Source organism: Canis lupus, chromosome 14, assembly GCF_011100685.1.
Source record: "Canis lupus familiaris isolate Mischka breed German Shepherd chromosome 14, alternate assembly UU_Cfam_GSD_1.0, whole genome shotgun sequence".
Taxonomy (NCBI): Eukaryota; Metazoa; Chordata; class Mammalia; order Carnivora; family Canidae; genus Canis; species Canis lupus.
The window spans coordinates 54,532,277-54,554,210 of record NC_049235.1 but is presented as its reverse complement, the minus strand read 5'-3'; the positions used below and the strand labels follow the sequence as shown (position 1 = coordinate 54,554,210).

General features: G+C 40.8%; 1 long non-coding RNA gene across 4 annotated transcripts in view; it reads right to left on the bottom strand.

Moving 5' to 3' along the window:
• Positions 1-20,528, bottom strand: part of LOC119866897 — a 69,252-nt gene extending 48,724 nt beyond the window's left edge. Inside the window, exons 1-4 of one of the 4 annotated variants that reach the window (XR_005369789.1) lie at positions 20,283-20,528; positions 13,456-13,563; positions 7,850-8,067; positions 5,539-5,791 (exon numbers count right to left, since the gene is read on the bottom strand). This is a non-coding gene — a long non-coding RNA (uncharacterized LOC119866897). Of the gene's footprint in view, positions 1-5,538; positions 5,792-7,849; positions 8,068-13,455; positions 13,564-20,282 lie in introns of those variants that run through there. The other 3 variants (XR_005369791.1, XR_005369790.1, XR_005369788.1) reach the window with 3 other exon arrangements.
• Positions 20,529-21,934: the final 1,406 nt, after the last annotated feature.

Below are 21,934 nucleotides of genomic sequence, written 5' to 3'. Positions count from 1 at the left end.
AATTTTCCCTCGTGGATGCACTTTCTTTCGGTCGGATCTTCCTTTTACCCATAGCCACCTTCAGCTTCTCTCTTAGCTGGGCGAATCTGTCACTTACCAAAAGTATAAACCCAAGTTAGAAAACACGTGTCATCCAGGCTTTCCTCGGGTTAAACTTCCCTTGCAGGATCATAGGTAGGTTCATCCGATGTGCACCTGTGCCCCAGCTGAGACTTCTAGCTAAAGAGACTTCTAGCTAAAGCTATGGAAGAACCGGCCTAAGTTTTCCACAATTTAAATGTCAAACCACGCCCCAGCCTAGCTCATTTAGATTGCAGTAGAAAATAGAAAAAGCAAGCAAGTTTTGGGCCCTTTCTCCCACTTATATACAAGATGATTTAGAGAGAAGGCATAGAGGAATTTTATAGCAACTAAGGTCTGTTTTGTTAAGGAATTATCATAACTTGTTCAGTTTTAGAACTCTTTGATACGTCTTTTGGCAGAGGGACACACACACACACAGAATGATCTAATGGTCTTTTCCCAAGGTTAGGTACTCTTCCTTTGCACTAACGGGTCACAGTATGGGACTGGTGCCATTTAGCTCCCACAAGCCAGGAGGTCCTGAGACCGGTCGCTCACTCATTTTATAATTTACAGCATAGGGTGACATGCAAATAGATAAAAAAAAGACTTTGCCATTTTCTCTGTAATGAGGAACTTTCACATCAGCATATACTAAAGAATCCATCAGTACTATGGTCTGCTGTTTCTTCATTGTTTCATATCACTGTCCTTAAGCCACTTATTAGCCAGGTTCTCTTCAACATAAATGCAGCACCTTAATCCATCCAATTTTAATTCCCATAAAAGGTTATTTCACAAAATATTGTTGAGTAGTGAATGCATTCCCTCTCTGCCTTCCCCAGCATTTCATGGGCATTTCTAGACTGTAAGACAAACACTCTCAGCACAGTTATATTAAGAGACTGAATAGGAGACACTACATTAAACTTAAATTTTTTTTCCCTTTGTGTTGCATCTCTGATCTGAGATGCCCTTCTGTCAGCCGTGCTACACAGAATTTGACTGAATGTGCTGGCTATGTTCCTCTCTATTGCTCACATTGGGACTATAGTCATTAGTGTTCTCTCTTTCTTCCCTTTCTTCACAGGATGTCCTGATTCTTGGAGAGGGTCACACAAATAGCCATCCAGTGCAGAAGAATAGAATTCTCTGCCACTGTTACCAATCCTCTTCGTGCTTGAATTGTAATACACTCTAGCTATTGGTCTCTGAGAATCTATCAATTATCCACCTTTGGGACAGACCAAATCACTTAGGTGGATTAAAACTGGAGATATGTAGGCTCCTCTCCCCTCCTCCCACCCAACCATATTGAACTGGGGTCTCTAGAGATATAGTCTGGGAATCTGCTCTGTAACAAAGACCTGAGTGACCCTTAGGCATATGAAAATTTGAGAACCATTGAATCATCAGAGGATAGTTAACCTATTTTCAGTCTATGGCTCAATATCAAAGAACTCTTGATAATGTGAGGACCCTGGGGACATCTGGTCACAATGGCTCTGTGAGGAGCTGTTTTGAAGCACACCTCCACTCTTATCACTTAAAAGTGAAAGATAAAATATAAAAAGAAAACACCCTAACACAAAGCCTGGTTCAAAAACAAACCAAACATCTCCTTGGACTAGAAAAATTGGGAAGTGTGGCTGAATATAAATGACTTTTGGGCTCCTGAGCCAAAAGCTGGTAGTGGGGGGTAGGGGCTCGGTTCCTGTGCTCCAGCTCCTCTGCTGGAAGCAAGGGGATAGCTTAGGGCTCTCAGCTCATGAAAGAAGCTAGAATTCGGAGTATCCGAATTATGGTTTTATGCAAATTATGGGCTTAGGGAGGCAGGAGGATAAAGCACTGTCTTGTGATCAGAACTAGGCCAAGAGAAAGAAAAACAAACCAAAAATCAAATCAAACCGAACCAACCAAACAAAAAAAACCTCCTCCTCATAATGACCCCGAAAACCCAATTATCTAAGACAATTGAAGGAACTGCATGCAGAGGAAGACAACACAGTCCACAGTGAATAAAATCAATAATTAAAAAAGAGCTTTACTTCAGATAAAACTTAACCTAAAGTATCAATGACCAAAAAATGAAAATAAATGTAATATGTGTATGATAATAATTCTAAGGGCTGGGAGAGAAACTATCTCCCTCTCTGATTGTCCCCACCCTGACTGTTGGGTGTTCTCCAAGGTCTTTGGTGACTGCTCAGGAGTTACCTACTGTAATACAGCCCCATATCACAGTTTTGTTAACCCACCTCAACAGAATTCAGAGATAATAACAAAGACTTAAAAGGAGAGCACTACTTTTTATAGAAATAGGGTAACTGAGGTGAAATGAATGCTTGAAACAATAAAAAGTTCTCCTTGCTCATTGACTTAGTCATGAGGCTCATTTATCTCTCTAAGACTAAGGGTGCATCTTTTTTTTTTTTTTTTTAAAGATTTTATTTATTCATTTATTCATGAGAGACCCAGAGAGAGAGGCAGAGACACGGGCAGAGGGAGAAGCAGGCTCCCTGCAGGGAGCCCGATGCAGGACTTGATCCCGGGACTCCAGGATCACGCTCTGGACTAAAGGCGGATGCTCAACTGCTGAGCTGCCCAGGTGCCCCCTCATGTGCATCTTGGTTATATGGTGGCGCATGGAGCCCTACAGTGTTTTGTCACTGGTTTGTCTGCTTATGTGGAAAAACCATTTAAAATAAGGACACTCTAAGCCTTCTCACCGCAGGGGCCACAGTTAGCATAGTGTGCCACCTCTCTTTTAGGTATAAACAATACAGGAGTTTTTTGACTTCCCGTGTGTCACAGTCAACTCTGAAGGGTCCAGTAGCAAATCATACTTGAAAGTGATTGCAGAGGAGGTGACCAGGAGATAAACCGGCTGAGGAGCCTCAGCCATTCAGAAGGCAGCACCATGAATTATCTACCCATAAGTGATGGCTTTTCATGTGAGACATAATAACATCATTCCAGAAAATGGTTTTCATGACCTCTTACTTGTAGGATATCCAGGAATTATCTGCATGAAGGCATTGACAAGAAGATAGATATGGTGGCTCAGGCTTGATTCTCACATTAAACATGATAAAGACATGTAACACATGATGGGATAGCTGATAAAATATTTTAGAGTTCCCTAATTTTTCATGAAAAGTAATAACAAAAAAATTGTTTTAAAAAATTATAGGCTCAATCAGTTTTTACCTCGGTCTGAGATCCCACCACAAAATCTTCAGCTCTGTGATGGTTTTATAGGGAGTAGTTACGTTGCACATAAACATGTACCACGTACGTTGCATTGTTCTCAAGTTTCAGAAGATCACAGGCAAATTATCACACTTCATCCCCTGAGTCAAATGGGAAGGTGAAAATATTGTAGACAACTAAGGATAGTCCAAGAGCAGTCTATAAAAAGAAATTAAAAATCCTTTACTTCTATCCTTCTCCTCTTCCTTACTTTCTTAGCTTCCTTCTCCCTTTTCTTTCTATAATTGAAAAATTCATTCAGACCTTCAGATGTTTACCCTATCCCAACTGTATGTGTGCTGAGGATATAAAAACAGAAAGGGACATTCTAATTTTAGAATTAAAATTAAAAAGTGTCGCTTTCAAGAAGATTACAAAGCTCTGTTTGAATACAGGAGATGTGCTAGATGCTGCCGGGAGTACTAAGGGAAGGTGAGCAAGGAATTTAAGGAAATACCTGAAACCTGGAGGATTAGGACAAGTTTGCCAGAGAAGTAGGGACAGATTGTTTCGGGATAAAGAGGAAGGTGGTTTAATGAGACACAGGCATGAGAAGGCATGGATCTTCAAGCAATTACAAGGAAGTCAGGTTTGTTCTTAGTAATAATACTGTCATGGTTCGTTTTATGTATCGTTCGGCTAGGTTATGATTCCCAGGTGTTTGGTCAGACTCTAGTCTCCGTGTTGCTGTGAAGCTGTGTGAATGTTATTATCTTCCATAATGTGGGTGGGCCTCATCTGAGCAGTTGAAGGCCTTAAGAGCAAAAACAGGTTTCCTGGAGAAGGAGGAATGCTGGGACTTCTTCCCCAAGACTGTAACATAGCAATTCTGCCTATATTTCTGCCCTACAGTCCAGCATGCTGGTCTGCCCTGCAAATTTCAGACGTGTTAGTCCTCACAATCCCATGAATCAATTCTTTAAAATCTTTTCCTTTCCTTTCCCTCCCTCCTTCCTCCCTTCCTCCTCCTTCCTCCACCTTCACTCTATTGTCCTGTTACTCTGAAAACTGTTTACTAATGTAGATACTAATACATAGTATTGGTGTGTTATGCCCATTTCCATGGCTCATTTGATTAACTTCTCATTATAACTATTTAAGTGAGGCAAAGGCAAACAAAGAAAAACAAAAACTTGCCTAAAGCTGTGATTTCAGCTATTTTGTGTGACTCTACCTTCACTCTTAATTACTATACTACTTTAAAATCTAAGTTGTGCAGGGGTTCCTGGGTGGCACAGTTGGCTAAATGTCCGACTCTTGGTTTTGTCTCAAGTTGTGATCTTAGGGTTATGATCTCATGGTGGTGGGATCAAGCCCTGTGTCAGGCTCTGTGCTGAGTGCAGAGTCTGCTAAAGCTTCTCTCTTCCTCTCCCTCTCCCCCTCCCTGCTTTACACGCATTCTCTAATAAATTAAAAAAAAAAAAAAAAAAGAAGAATCTGAGTTGTGGAGAACTAATAAAAAACAACATTCATAAGGAAGGGGGGCAATATGCCTGGTGTAAAAAATAATGAAAGCTTGAAAACCAAAGAATTTATTTAAAAATTAAGAGTCATCCTTTTTGATAAAACTTTCCAAAGCACTGATGGTCCCATTTGACATCTCTGAGTCTGCCAAATGGCTTCTCTTCAGAATATTCAGTATGCCTCTCTTCAAAAATCACTTGACCTGATTGTCGATTGAATCTAAGCCCCACCATCTTCTTCCTCAGTTCCTTTAATATTGAAAAGATGATGTCCAAAAAAGAAAGCCAAAAAAAATAAAAATAAATAAAAAATAAAAAATAAATAAAAAAAAAAAGAAAGCCATTCTTTAGACATCAACATGGCTATAATGGGATTAGCCATCCACGTGAGCATGTGTGTGTTTTCAGTAAATATTAACAGTAACAATAATAATGTGTAAAATACTGCAGTTCAGTTCTGCTAAAACATGCAGCCACAGACCCTGCCCTCCACAAAGTGATAATCTAGTAAAATGTGTTCCAAAGTAATTACAATGCAAGTATGAGAGGTCTAATGAGAATTGGAGATAGTAGTCTCTTATTAGAAATTACCACCACATCTTCTATAGTTAAAAAATTAGCAAATCAAGAAAACCTTTTAGGCATAACTAAGATTTAAGCTTTTTTTTTTTTTTCTGTGATTTGGGTGATTTTAACCCAGAGTGGTTTTTAACAGCAATAAAATATCATTTTATTGAAAGTTTGTATTTCTTTTGCCTATTTCATTGCTTTCCAAACAACAGGAAAGGCTGTGATGCTTCATATCACCCAATTCCTTAGATTCCCATCCGTGACGATCTGTTCTTCTGTTTTGTTTTTCCTTCTTCCTTCTTCTTCTCACACTAATTTTATTTTGGTTCACTTCCAGATTTGTCTTCCCACTTCTCTACTGCATGGATAGGGAGATGTTACATAGAGTCAAAGAGATGTGTTCTAGAGTCCCGGCACCACCGCTTACTATATGACCTTGACACCTTGAAGAGATTCATGATAATCCATCTTTGATATGTATTATAAGAGCTCAATTAATATATATTCATCCTCTTAAAATCTTCTGGTGGTTTCCCATTGCACACTGGGTAAATTTTCAAACGACTTACTACTTTAGTGTGAAAATGAATGACTTGGGCAATTTGTTCTTAAACCACCTACCTTAATCCACCCAGGCTGTTCTAGCAGAATACCAGAGTGGAGGGTTTATAAACAACAGAAATTTATGTCTCACATTTCTGAAGGTGGAAAGAGCAAGATTAAGGCACAGTTTTGGTGTCTACTGAGGACCCAATTCCTCATTCATAGACAGCCTCTTTTTCACTGTGTCCATGTGAGGAGCAAGGGAGTTCTCTGTGATCTCTTCTGTAAGGGGACCCATTCTATTCATGCGGGCTCCACCCTCATCACCTAATCAATCACTTCCCAAAGACTTCACCTCCAAATACTACTTTGGGGATTAGGCTTCAGCACATGAATTTTGAGGGAAAAGAAACAGTCGGTCTCTAGGACTACACTTCCAGTCATTGGCCTGGGCCACTTTGATGTGGGCCTTCTGCTGAATGAAGACCAGTGCATTTATTGTCTTAACATTTTTCCCCATCAACTTTGATTCTCTTTATCAGATAAGCAGGGATTCTGTGGGGTCTAAATTTTATGTGACTTGGAAGGTCTCCTTTAAGAAGGATTGGAAAGAGGGAAAGGGCAGAATTATGAATACAACATGGAGTACAGGTGTGGGGAGGGACCCATGCTCCTTAGAGTTCATTTCCTTCCTAGTCCGTCTTCCTCTGCCTATTGCACACTTTAAGATCTTTTCCCTTTTCTCTGCTCATTAAATATAACCTACTGCCAACCCAAATAGTAAAAGTGTTTCAAGCCCACTGCAATATTTTTCTCCTCTGAATTCTTCTAGCACTTATTATCTGCACTCTAACTTAGGCTGCATTGCAGATGGATTTATACAGTTACTTAAGTTGACATGCATATATGATTTTACAAAATGTCTAGTGTGATTACCAATTCCCTGGGTATTGGTTCTGTTCCCACCCTCACCCCTAACCCAACTTCGTGTTTTGCATATGTAGGTGCTCAGTATTTGTTGATTCATATCAAAGATGAGATTTCCAAGATCCATTTTGTAGTGAAGAGAGCACAACTTGTTTTTATTTAAATATAGGTTGCTCCAACTATAATCCCAAAGGCACCAAGCCCACCCAATTAAATTAAAGTTCTTTTTATTTACATGTCATAAAAAATGTGTTGAGTAAACTAAATGGGTATGTACAATAGATTTCTTCTAAAAATTAACTCTGAGGAGACTTGTGGGGCATCTGCCTTTCATGTTTTGTTACATTTCAGTACATTTATATGAAGATCATTTTCTCAATTTTTTTACTAAACAATCAGTTCAATGCATTTTATAGTGTCTTTTCCTAAAGAAGTCTACTTCTAAAATAGTGTTATCCATATGAAAGAGGGTGTATTTCTAAATGAAGTGTCATTAAAAGCGGCAGGAAGGAGAGCATTTATGCACCATGTCTTAAACCATCCTTCCTTCATTTGTACTGCTGTGGAAGTATATTTCTTAAGCCCTTGATGTGACTATATCAGCAAAATATAATAAATTAACATGAGTAATCCTCGACTTTTATTATACTGTATCTTTTCACATGAAAAGCATATAAGTAGGCATGAAATACCATGAATTTTCTACCCCTAACTGCATTATATAAAGAGCTGTCGTAGGCATATGAAGTGCTTTTAATCTGAATGAACTTCATTAGCTTTGGATTTAGTTGTGCATTCAGGGTACAAGTTGAAAGGCCTACCTGTTTGCTCAGGCTTTTCTTAGCGTTTGCCTGAGCGATGCAGAAGGGATGTAGTGCGAGGGGCAGAGGTGGTTAGAGAAATGCTCAGAAGCAGCAGCACTTTTGAACACTCGCAGCAATCTATACAACCCAAGATGTGTTTCATCTAGAACTGACCAGGAATTGTCTTCTGGGAGCTTCTAGTGGGGCCTCCACGGGAATCGCTCTTACCTCTGGACCACAAGGATCCCGAGCCCAGGCATGACAGAAGGGAGTGCGGGGGGAAAGGTCCAGGAGAGAGAAGAGAGGCATCCCATGCACTACAGAAACCACTGGCAGGTGTCAAGGGCTCGCTCTGGGCCAGGTGTCACTCCAACTCTGTACATCTTCTTTAAGCCCACACAACCCAGCAAGGTCTACATGGTCATTTTCCTCATTCTGCAGATGTCCTGTGAAGGTCAGAGAGGTTAAATATCTTGCCCGGGGCCCTGCCATGTGGTGTGAGCAGAGTGGAGATGTGAAGCCAGTCTGGCTCCAGAGGCACTCTTTAGCCACTCTGGTATGCAGAGTGCCGGGGATAAATAGGTGGTTAAAAAGACAACTCTAATGTTAAAGAGGTTTACATTTTATTGAGGGATGGCCGTTATCTAAAAGCAGAATAATAAGTTACATTGCTTCTAAGTAAAATAAAGGGAAATTAAAAGACAAAAGACATAAAGATACTATCCACCTGGAAGACAACAACTGCTAACCTACACGGGCCCTGAGGCCTCCATTAGCTGCAGAGTGATGCTAGGCCAAACACAGGCATGTGTGCATGCATGTGTGTGTGTGTGTAGGGGGGGGTTGGGTAGTGGAGTTGGGGGCAGAGCAGGGCAATTACTGTTTTCAAAGAATTCCTAATGGGATAGTGAGCCATTCATGAAAAATAAATAAATAAATAAACGTCACAGACCAGAATACGTGCTGGGAGACTGAAGCGTGGAGCAATGGAAGCCCAGAGCAACAAGAGGTTGACTAAGCTGGTATTCAGGAAGGACTTCCTGGAGGAGGTGATGATGTTTAGACTTGGAGTTGGTAGCATTTTGCTCTATGTTGATGGGAGGGAGGGCAGGAACAGCAGGCAGAAGGAAGAGCAGAAGCCAGTGTAAGAGATGGCTAGCTCAGGACATACTCAGCACTTCCGTGCAGTCCCGTGTAGACGGCTGCCAGTGCCGCACGGGGAGAGTAGGGAAGTGTGAAAAGGTAAGGTGTGGGAGCTAAAAATCACGCAGCTGGGTAGAAGCCAGGCTGTGAAGGCATTATAATGTCTTGGCAATGCCTGGGGTCTTATCAGACATAATGGGGCCTACCCGTGGTTCTCCTGTAGGGGGACTGCTTGCTCAGAAGAGTGCAGTGGGAAGATTCCTCTTAGGAAGAGAAGAACGAACGGGAAGGAGGGAAGGCCCCAGACAGGGAGAGCCAGCGCACACATTAACATACTGGATTCCATGAGAAGCAGCAGTGGCTTGAATTCAACAAATGACGATAGAAATAGAGTATATGGGATAGGAAGTTAAACAGCACAGTGGATCTTTTCTACTTTAAAAGCACACGGGGAATAAATGCAGAAAATCTCACCTTCCTTATCAGCCCAGTTGAGCAAGGAGAAAGGTTCTCCCATTATACTTAATTGACAGTTGGTTCACTCTGCACAATGCAGCATTAGGTGTCCTTCCTACTAAAATCTCACCAACTAATGAAATAAATTATGATAGAGGAAGAAATCTCACTATTCCTTTTCAAATTCTGTGTCAAAGAACAGGTCAGAATCAAACACACTTGGGCATGTCAGTCTTCGACCTTGGTATTTCTAGTGCATTTAAATACTACTCTGTTATTTGTGGAAATGTGATGTCCTTAAATAAAATAATGACCTTATTAACCCACTATTATTAGAATATATACAAACTCTGACAGTTTTTCGTGACGATTAACTGAGTTCTATATAGTACACATACTGGTGTCTGATGTATAGTAAGTGCTAGAAAACTGTAAGCTATTATTATCATTTTTATTAGCAGTACTAAGGTTAGCGTCCCTGGGCTAGGATGTTTAGTCTGATTTAATGCTGTTCCTATGATCAACTACAGATGTTTGCAAGGTGGCTAGCCCAGGTCGTAGGTGCAGTACGCTGTTTATCAGTGGAGCCAACTGGAATCCACTGAGATACTCCAGCATCTACCATCAATGACTTCATCACCTTCATAGTACAGAAATTCAGAAGCTGGTTTAACAAGTTTATTTTCACAGGTGAACATTTGCAAATATGAGTATGACTTTAATTAGAAAAAACAACATGATAAGGATACTCAGCACTGTGATCCACAATAAAAGCAAATCCTGCTGTCTTCAAGCCAGTGGGTGTTATCCTTGCATAAGAACCCTAGGATCATGCCCTTAATTAGCTAATTATTTAGAAATTAGAAAGGAATCACTTAACAAGGAACACGCACCCCATGATACAAGTGACATGAGTGGTGAGTAAATTTACTTTCAAGAATTAATAAAGAGTATCAATGAACTACATATGGTATTCATGTGTAATTAAAAACAAATTACAGAGTAGAGAAACATGAAACATGCTAGTAAATTAATCTCCTCAATTAACCCCCCAAAAAAATCTCCCAAAATTTTTTATAGAAAACATATGTTTTTGGCACAAAATATGGAAATGATTTCCCTCTGTCTGACCCAATGTTTGTTTTAAAAAAATCAACAAGATTACAGCAATATATGAGGAATATTTCACTGACACGTGAGCCAGAAGACCTTGAACAACAACAATACAAAACAACCCTCTCCACATTTGCTTTGGCAAGTATTTCCCCTGCTAATTAAACATGGTATACGTGAACGAGTAAAAATAATCTACTGTGAATAGTATTCCACCTTTTTTTTCCTGTACAATAATAAATATAACATTCCAGATGTACAGCAGGAATCAGAATCACGTAGATTTATGAAGTACTCTTCCACATTTCCTTGCAAAAAAAGAGAATCCTGGACCTGGTGGGCTATATTCTCCTGTAAAGCAATCACAGCTTATGCTCTGTGAAACTCCTGGTAAACTTCAATTAGCAATGAAATACTGCAAACCTCACTGTTGAAGAAGAATGGGAGTAGAACCAAGAAATAAGGGTAATACTTCAGGGGAAAATATAACAGATCCCCAGATTATCTATGTTACACTCAGTGGAATTTATTTGAACCTCATCTTACTAAATTTGACATCCTGTGTGTTGTTCTGCATTTATCTGTTCAATTGCGGAGCTGGTCACTTATTTCATAACCTTTACCACTACTCGCTTCTGAAATAAGCAACCCATAGAGACACTAAGAAGAAAAACATAAAAATAAGAGGAAGTTGAGAGGATGGTAGGAAGAAATTGGAATAATTAATAGAAGATAGAGCCAAGTATAAAATTAGTGCACAAATAATGATAATTCCTCCCATAACTTATTAGAGATGGGTTACAAATCTGCCTCTGAGCTGCCTAAGAATCAACCCAAAGACACAAATATGGTCATTTACTTAACACAATTCAGAAGTGAAAATAGGCATGGTAAGTCATTGAATCCTGATGAAATTTCTACCCTAGGTTTTCAGGTACAGAAAGAACCCATGTAGGGATCCCTGGGTGGCGCAGCAGGTTTGGCGCCTGCCTTTGGCCCAGGGCGCGATCCTGGAGACCTGGGATCGAATCCCACATCGCGCTCCCGGTGCATGGAGCCTGCTTCTCCCTCTGCCTGTGTCTCTGCCTCTCTCTCTCTCTCTCTCTCTGTGACTATCATGAATAAATAAATAAAATCTTTAAAAAAAAAAAAAAAAAAAGAACCCATGTAGTATAGTGCCAATGTGCCAAGGGATAAAGGAGCCAATTAATGCATACCACATACTACCAACATCTTTCTAATAAATCTAAAGACCATTCTCCATGACTTTTTAAAAAAAATGTTTCAATATGACCTGCTGGCAAAAGCCTACATACCAGTCAAAATAATCTGGTGTAGCTTTCCATGACCTGGATTATTCTGAGGACATCGTTTGGATTTTGGAAGGGCTAAAAATAATTAATAGTTCTTGAAGTGTGGTCCCCCAACCAGGGAATTAGCATCACCTGGGAACTAACAGAAATACAAATGTTTAGGTTCCACCTCAGACCTTCTTGCATAAGAAACTCTGGGAGTGAGGCCCAGCAATTAATCAATTAAATTGCACGTTGGAGAAAGACAACAAGGTGAATTTATAGTTGAAAAAGGCAAATAAAACATGTTTATACAACATATACCTTTTAGTGTTTCTGGAGTATATACCGTTAAGTGAATGACTTGGTCAAAGGAAACTGAATGAACAGAGGAAAGAATTTATGAATTTAAAGGGTGTTTCAGAAAAGAGTTGTTATTTTAGGAAATCTTAAGTACTTAGTAGAGAAGGTGAGGAATGGAGTGATAAAAAGGCTGTGAGGGGGGATAGGTTATGTGACTCATAACAAAACTATGTGATCCTGAAAGTTCTGCTTTTACATGAAAAAAATATGCAACACCAACAGCTGTATTGTAAAGATTGCATCTGCTCAACCATACCAGAGTCAGTCATGGCTTCAATGTTGTAAGAAACGCTTCATGGAATAGGGTGTATTGATTTGTGGTTCTGAGTGTTCAAGGGATCAGACCAGCCACGGAAGTTCAGATATATTGCAATGCGTGGTCAATTATCATCCTGCATATAATTACATATAATAATTCTATATTACATTAATATCTATATATTGAATTTAAAGTACAGAATTCAAACATCAGGGCTGTGGACTGAATTATATTCCCCCAAATTTCTATGTTGAACCATAGCTCCCAAATGTTGACTTTTGGAAATGAGGCCTTTGGGAGGTAACTAGGTTTAGATGAGGTCTTGTCGGTTGAGGCCCTCATGATGAGATTAGTGCCCTAAATGAGAAGAGACACAGGGCTCTCACTCTCTCTCCATCCCCCCTCCATCTCCCTCTAACTCCCTCTCTACCCCTCTCTCCTTCTCCCTCCCTCTTCTACCACCCGGTGAGGCCCAGTGAGAAAGCAGGCCCCTACAAGCCAGAAAGAGAGCTTTTAATGCCTTCAGCACCTTGATCTTGGACTTGTAGCTTCCAAAACTATAAGATAATAAATATCTGCTGTTTGAGTCAAGTAGTCTTTTGCATTCTGTTATGGCAGCTTTAGCTAACTCGGATAATAGGTTTGAAACAGAGGCCCCTGTGGGACTCGGTCAGTTCAGCGTCTGCCTTTGGCTCAGGTCAGGATCTTGGAGCCTTGAGATGGAGCCCAGCCGGGAACCTGCTTCTCCCTCTGCTTCCACCTGCCGCCCCGCCCACCCGTGCTCTCTCTTTCTCTCTGTCAAATAAATAAAATCTTTTAAAAAATAATAAGTGAAAACTTTGATTTTAGTCCTTCAGAATTTAGAAGGAATTTTTAGTCCTGTGGGGATTTTATGACAAAATCTTCAAGTTACTAATCTCTGATCATTTAAGTGATTATTGGAGACTTGGTTTCAGACAGTGAGGCACACCAGCTGTTCCTGCAGGTCTCCTTCCCACTGTGGAGTAACCCGACCTGAAAATAGGAGCTTTGGGAGGAAGAAAAAAATCACCACTTTATAATATATTGAGATGATAAAAATAATGTTCATTAGGATTTCATGGAAAAAGTGAAGTGACCATTTGACTCATGGTCAGATTTAGCCCACGGCCGTAGGTTGCCAGGCCCTACTATATAATGTTGAAAACTCATGCTCATGTAGTACTTACCGTTTTTGTAAAACTCAGGAGCAACCAAATCTAAGTAACATGTTTTGTTGTGATGACGCTATTCTTAAAAGGATTCGATAAACACAAAATTCAGTGTAGCGATCACCTCTGAGGGAGGAAAAGTAATGAGAACATATGAAAAGACGAAACACCTTCAGTAATATCTTAGCTCTTAGGTTGTGGAGTGGAATCACAGGGCTTTTTTTGCCTACTGTGCTTCACAACTCTCATATCTGTTTCATATACTCTTTTTATATTTCAAATGTTATATAATTAAAATTATCACTGCCTCCCTAAATGATTTAATTTTCTAGAAGTGACTTTGTCCCTTGTGGTTAGGTCACTGGTTCTCCCATGACATCACGTTTCTCACCACCAAAGGGCCACTCTGGAAGCCTTTCAGGGGAAATACGTGAATACATTAATTTAGACAGACTTAACATAGGCAATTATGAATCTCTGTAGCATGTATAAATATTGTGTATATACATATTGCCATAAAAATTTTTAAATTTGAAATATGGGATAAAGTCATCTATTTCCTGAAGTTTCAAACAGTTCATAAGATTATGTTTATGTGATTCAGAGACAAAGGCTCAATGGCCATATTGTGTAGCAGGGATAGTTATAACGTCTGTCAACCTTATGTATATATTTTCTAAATATACACATTACGCAAAGAAATTATAAAACCTCAAAACTATAGTTCACCTAAAATAAATATGGCATTGTACACAGGGTGTTGGCCTGGCGCTAAGTAATTATGGGAAATAACCTGAATGTGATCCTTAAGTTATACAGGCTTATATCAGGTTTCTGCAAAAATCATATAAAATTCCTCTTTCTAAGGGTCTGCAGGGGAAACACAGAATATTAATTTCATGGAGTTCCATTCCAGTATTTCTGTAAGAATTATATGTCTGGATAAGGCAGTTACTACATACTGCACTAATACAGTTGAAAACATTCCATGAATTGAATAAGAATATTTCCATCCAAAAAGTGCCAAATAACAGGTCACCTCAAGTGAATGGAGAAAGGTATAATTATGGGTGCATTTAATACCTGTAATGAATTCAACTTTGAAAGCTTTCCATTGTTTATACGTCATATACTGGTTATAAATAAAATTTTAAAAGGTATAGCACAAAGAGAATATTAAAACTTCAAAGATTATAATATATATATATACACACATACATATATACTGTATTTGTTATGTTGCGATGACATACTGTATTATGCAGTTATATGAGATCTTGACTGCCAAGCAAAATATATTTGTCCAATCTCAAACTACGGATTTTTATTTTCTTTTCTGTTAAAATCATTTGGATTTAAGCTAGCATTTATACCTATCAAAGCCTGATGGATGATCAGAGAAAGACTTAGAAAAAAATATTCACATACTGTAAGTTAAAATATGAGTTTTCGAAGAAAAAATATCACCACTTTATAATAAATTGAGGCGATAAAAATAATGTCCATTAAGATTTCATGGAAAAAGTGAAGTAGTACCACTTAATATTATTCAGATAAACTGAACATATTTCATGAGCAATGTTTCAACTTCTAAAAAAATTGTAAAAGTAAACTTTGGGCTAGTGTTGTCGATCCCCAAAGACACATTTTTTTAAAGTTTAAGTGCCAATGATATTTAAGAGTTGGATTGAATAGTGTGGTAGGTGTCTTTCAAGTTACGATAACAACCTGGGTAACAGACCCTGAATTTTAGGCCATCTTCATGGATTTGCTCATAATTGATTAGGTTGGTCGTTGCCAAAAATATTAAAGTAAATAGACTTTTTATGTATTTATTCACTCACTAGAAAGCAATTACAAAGTAAGTGTTTAGAATGTGTTGGTCACAGAAGGTGAAAAGATCTATCATATAATCTGGAGCATCACATAGTTAAAAAAATATGTCATTACAGCTTAATTGGCTTTCATTGTAGTACATGCAAAACTGTGAGTTCTATTCCATGTACTTTCATATTACAGTATTATTTTACTACCTTAATAGCCAGGTTTTATTTTCCCCATCTTTTCCAACAAGATCACCATAATGACATTTTGTTTATAATACTCTGACCGATTTACATTGCTCTCTTTTCATGGATGTATTTGTACTATATATTATTTCTAACCATTTACAATAAAAAATATTTTATTTAGAAAATTGGCACATGCTCAGTGAAAAGGGTTGGTAAACAGTGAACTACCCAGATAACGTTATGTATCATCCAGAGTTCCACCACAAATAAATGATTTCTGCTCATATATTGGCATACCTTCTTCCAGACACAGATTCAGATACAAGTATGGGTCCCAGTATGAGTCTATGTCAGTAGGTAAATAGATGTGTGTGAAGCAGGCAGTAGTATATTGTTGGATGCCTGAGAAAAATACGACCAGTGATTACAAGGCAGCACCTAAAGAAAGCGTGGGTGCTGAAGAACAATATATGGATGTTTGGAAGTCCTGGGCATGGGGATTGTAACAATTTGTTAGCACCCTGCCTCTCTAAGTGTGGGCCATGGACCAGCTCCGTTAGCATAACCTGGAAACTTCTCAGAGATGTTGAATCTCATGGCCCACCCCACACTTAATGGATCAGAATCTGCATTTTAACAGTATTTCTCTGTTTTTCATGCAGATGAATATTTGAGAAGCACCACCGTAGCTAGATGCTTTGGGAGCTAGCAGATACACCGAGTAGATGAATCGGGGCCAACTCACTTGTCGGAACAGACAGTGGCTAAAACCCACAATATTTGAAGGGGTCTGTGAAATCATGAAGAATAAAAATCTAACAAAAATTAAGAATGAAAAAATAAACTTTTATGTAGCAGAAACTGTGTTAATACGTGATCTCAATATATTCAGCTTTATAAAAGCACAACTGTGAAATATAGTTTGTCATATGTTTTTTTTAATGGAGGAAGGCTCGAGGAAGACAATTTCCTAGGACCCACAAAAGCTGTAACGCAGCCTTGTAATGGCTATCTTTCATCTTTTCAAGTATTTAGAATAATCAGATTAAATTAGACCGAAATAAATCTATATATGCAAATTCAAAATCTTAGGAGAACAAGGAATGGTAGACTTCTAAACCAGAAGAAACCTCAGAAATCAGGGGGTACAATCCACTTATGAAGATAAAATACCTATTTATCTAATGACTCAACACTGATAATCATTTTCTTTGTTGTTTCATTTTAGCCTTATTTTTTAACTCACGTATAAAAGTTTAGTAATATCAGTTAGCAACAGGCGAATATTTTTGATAAAGTTAAAAGTGTGCAGGCAATTTTGTCTGCTTTTCCTTTTTATATTTCAAATAAACTACATAGAAATGAGTTTGTATATGCATCTAAGTTTACTTCACTTTCAAGTCCCCAGACTTAAAATTTTGATACTGAGCAGGAGAAATTTCTCTAACATCCATTAGCAAGCTATTGACCATGTTTGGACTGCAGCCTCCTACCCACGTACCCTTTACATTACATAGGATAGCACGTTCGTTGCCAAACGTACATTTTAGAAATCAAATAAATTTTAGCGTAAAGCTAGTTAATGAAACTAGCAAATTTAGACTTGTTTAAATGTCAGTATAATATTAAGTACCATATGCTGTGTGCCAAGCAGTTAAAATTGTTTTTGGAAGGATATGAAATTAATAGTTAAAAAAGAGAATTTAGTGACTTAAAGTACTTCACAATCAGTGTTATCATTTAATGCATCTTTTGGCAATTATTAAACCCTCGGGAACAGCATGAATATCCTTATCAAGTCTGGAAAGACACTAATGGGGAGGAGAATGGAGTGATGCTTGCATTTACATGTGGGCATGAGCCCAGAGAAAAGTGAAGGAGGGGGGAAACCCATAAAAACACCCTCGGGCTCAGTGCCCAGGGCAGATATATTGTGCAGCCACCAGAGTCCCCAATAGCACCATTTCCTTCATTAATCCAGTGTTTTATTCCTTTTCTTCCTTTTATGTTTTTGGATGCTTGTCAGTTTTAAGGACGGATGATTTTTAAAAATCCTCCTGCATTATTTACTTTAGATTATTAACTCAAATCCATGATTAATAAGAAAGTCCTATGAAGGTCAAAAGTGTGTTGGAGGGCTTGGGTTGGTTGAATTGGTAAGTCCTTAATGACAGTAACAGAAGAAAACCGGTAGTAAGCACTTATTGCTAGGCACTGTTCTAAACATTTTACAATTGCTATTTTATTTCATTCCCCCAAATCATCTTACAAGATATTTACTAGTAGTTTTATCTCCATTTTACAGATGAGAAGACTGAGGCAAGGTGAAGTTCAAGAACCATTTGAGTTTTAACCTGATGGGAAACTATCTGAAATACCTACTTTCCTGACTTGGGAAATGCAGCTATTAGATATAAATGCACTTTTTTTTTTTTTTTTAATGTCTCAGTATCGCAAATGCCTCAGTCTTCCTGTAACAAAAATAACTAATTGTGCTGAAAGTATCAGTAGGCAAACAAGTTATTGGCAGGACTAAGTCCAGAGTTTTGTTTCATTTTTGCTTTGCTTTTGGATCTGTTTGAATTCTCAGTCTACAAATTTGATTAAAGAAGTGAAAAATCTGAGCAGTTTCCATTTAATCTAGATGAGCCAAATGCTGAATGAGGGCAAGAAGATTGCACATCACTTGGAGGGTGGGGGTGAGAGGTAAGGCCTTGTTCCGGGGCAGTTGGAGGGATATGAAGTGAAGAGGCAAGAATGTCTCCCACTGCAATGTTTGAGATAAAGCAGCTTGTGCCAGAGGACACCTCCCTTCACGTTCTCCACCTACCATTAAGCACATTCACACCATCACTTCCTAACCGGCCACATTGAGACCAGAATCCTGGGATGTCTTCATAAAACCAGAAGGGAGGGCTTTGGCTGGTTGTTTAGCCAAAAATGTGTAATTGTAAGCTTGAAATAGTCACTGCCACAGTCAAATAACCTAAGTTATCAGGTTTGCCAGCTTGAATTAATATTTGGTAGAATGTTTTAATTTATTTCTCTATCACACAGGTCATGTTTTTAAGTGGTCCTGTGAAAAACATGGCAGGGTTATATTATTTCACTGGTATAATCACAAAGTCTGTGCTTTGAAACAGTGTGTGTGCTTTGATGAAGCTAAGTAAGGATTACATAATTTAGGACAAGGAAGGGTGGTTGTTTTGTTTTGTGTTTTTTATAGGCCATGTAGGTTAAACGATGGACTTGGGTGAGGTTGAGAAGTTCCAGAAAAGCCTGCTCCTCCTATCTCCCACTGAAAGTGCCTCGTGTCCCCTTTCTGTGGAGGCTCTGCATGTGAATGCTAAGAGGTAAATGGTGTGTTGGGGAAGGACAAGAAAAAAGGGAAAGAATTTCTATTCGCTAAGCATCTTCTAGAACTAGGAAGGTTTCGAGAAATCCTCACAAGAAGCTATCCAGGGAGCTGGTGTCATCTCTATTTTACAGGTGAAGGGCATAAATTCCATAGTGAGATTAAATAACTTGCAAGCTCACGGTGTTCAGGCAGCAGAGGCAGGATTCAAACTCAGGTCTTTGTGTCCTCTAAGGTTTATGTACCCTTCCATTCTGGTTAGAGCCATACTTGGGAATAATTTTTCAACTAGCTTCGCTACCTAGCAAAATCCAGTTAAAATGGTCAGCGACAAGACAAGATAAATTTTGGTCACCCTGTGATTAAAAAGGATAGAAAGGAAGGGAGAAGGCCGTGGGACTGGTATTAAGGTTTCAACCCTACTTCGAAGAAGCTGTTACGGATTTCCCTCCCCCTAGGAAAATATCCTTATTTTTTCTGGAATGCCGAGGCATTCCAATTCAACGTTGGCTCATATTACTATGAATATACCGCGGGTACACTACACAAGTGAACAAAACCCCACGGAAAAAAATCGAATAGATTAGCAACAATTCTATACATTTGCCTGTGTTTTTCTTTTCTTTTTTATACAAGCACATTTTCTTTCAAAATTATCTTTGTTGCAGGAACAAAGCGTTGAATGGAGCTATTGAAATGATTCTAGAAATCGCAAACGCTAGAAAAGATGCCCACAAACACGTTCTGCTCTCTAAAGTAAGAATGCGCCCGCGTAACATTTTATCGGTTTAATTACAAAGTCCATTTAAAAAAAAAAAAAAAAAAAAAAACACACAACTCCCTGGGGATCACAGGAGTGGAATCCTTGCAGTGCACAATTCTCTTCACCCGGTCGGTGCCTGAGATCCGGACTCCGTTCCCAGTTCTCAGTTCAAAAAGATCTTTAAACGTTGTGAGAGATAAATATAGCATGTGAGCAAACATGGTCTGCTGCTCGATTGTTCAAGAATGTGTTCACACAAACAACTGTGGGGGTAATTATTAATGCTAAAAACATGTGAAGTTGCAGTGACTCTGCATTTGAAGTCTAGAATGTGTCATTTGTTTTATTCATGATAAACAGATCATTTAGTTGGGGGGAAAAAAAAAATCCCATCTGCTTAGATATATCTCTTATTATTTATGAGAACCATGTTTAGGAATGCAGGCAGCACATGTGCATAATTAATCCTGAAGAGAATTAGACATTGTTTGATTCACAGCTGAATGCAATTAGCATTAGGAAGTTTACATATGTTGGCAATAACACAGATTAGCAACTAAAGTGCTTGTTAAAAAATTTAACCTGAGGCTGCTGGAGCAGACCTCTCTTAATGATGCTTTAAATGTTGTTGATGAAGTAATAATCAATTTTGTTTTATAAATAGTAAATCAAGAATTTAGGTCTAATTAGCGGCGCTACAGATCACTTCACTTACGTATCAGAGGTACTTGTGATGTGCGCTCTGAACTTTCTCTGAGCCTGTGTGCAAACACTTGTTACGGGCAAGACGTGACCCCCGCGCGGCAGAGGGACCCGCGACCCGCGACCTGCTCCCCGCGACCCGGCGGAGCTGACGGGGTGCGCCTGCCTCAGGGGGCTCTTCGGCCGCCGGCCTCGGCCTTCCGCTCCCGACGCCGCGCGGCCTGTAACGCCGGACAGAGACGCCTCAGCCCGCCGGCCAGCTTCGCTGTGACGCGGGGCCATGTCACGAGGGGGCGGGGGTAGGGAGCGCGGAAGGGCCCACGCGGGGCCGTGTCGCGGGGGGCGGTGGGGAGAGCTCACCGCAAACGAGGAAGAGAGCAGGCTGACGGAGGGGGGCTCCGCCCCGGGGCCCAGGCCGGCCCTTGCGTCTCTACACGGTCGCCAGCGGAAGTCGGGAAGAGCACGTGACCTGACGTCGGGCCGTGACCCGGAAGTCGGAGCCCGGCACGTGAGCGCACGCTCGCCGCACGTGCGTCGGGGCGTCGCCCGGTGTGTGGTCGCCGACCGCCCTCTCGGACGGAGGCCGCGTTGAGGCGTCGAGCCCAGACGCCGGGTGTCCCGGGCCCTCGCCACCGCCTGCTGTGGGGGGAGCGCCCCGCCCGCCGTGCACTGGGATGGACGGTGCACATCCAGCACCGCGGACGCCATGACCGAGGCCGGACCCCACGCTGACCCGCTCACGCCCGCCGCAGTCGCCCCTCGAGCCTCGTAAAACTAAATCACCGTCGACGCTCCGGGTGGAAACGCGGCCGAAGTGCGCGTTTTAAGGCTTCGGGATCCTACGTCCGGGTGCAGGATGGGATTGGGGGCCACTTCAGTCCGCCTGCCTCTGCCCCAGAAGAGCCACCCTAGAAAGGAGGCACCAGCCGCGTTGCATTGTCGGGGTAAGCTCCTGTCAGGAGGTCCCGAGACGTCCACCTGGAGAGGTGTCACGGCTGTCAGGGAAGATGGCGCCGCAGCCCCCCCTCCTCGTTGGCGTCCGCCGCGGCCTCGGGGCTGTCACCCGTGCCCTAGGAGCGCGGGGCTACGGAGGCATCGCCGAGCACGACAGGCGGGTGGGGGCGTCCGAGGTCAGGGCGGGGACGCCTGTGCCCCCCCTCTCCCCCCGGGCCGCGGTTCACCCCCGGCCAGGACTCGACGGCCTCGAGACAGAGGGAGCACGTGCCTCCACCGCGGTGCCCCGGGCTCCCGCCTTTCACCCGCGACGGCAGCCCTCGCCACGGCCTCCACTTCCTCTCTTCCGAGCGCAGACACGCCGGCCACCGCGCCCTTCCAGTCTTTTCGTGCATCTCAAAGCGCCGAGAAGACAGGGCCCAGATCTGCCCTGCTGATGGTTCTAGACACCCCAGCGCCTTTGTAGACAACACACGTTTCTTCCTAGAGGAAGATGCCCCAACCAGGGCCTGAGCCCGCTGGCTTCCCCTCCGAGCTTGCGCTTCTTGGCCGCCTCTCTGATGTTCTGGAGTCTTTCTGAACGTGGGATAGATACAAACGTGCAAGAGGAAGTCCCCTCTCAACAGAATAAAGGGGAGCGGGGAAGGGACAATCGGTTTAAAAATGAGAAGACTTTGACATGACGTTAGTCATTGTTTTGTCTTTAAGGAG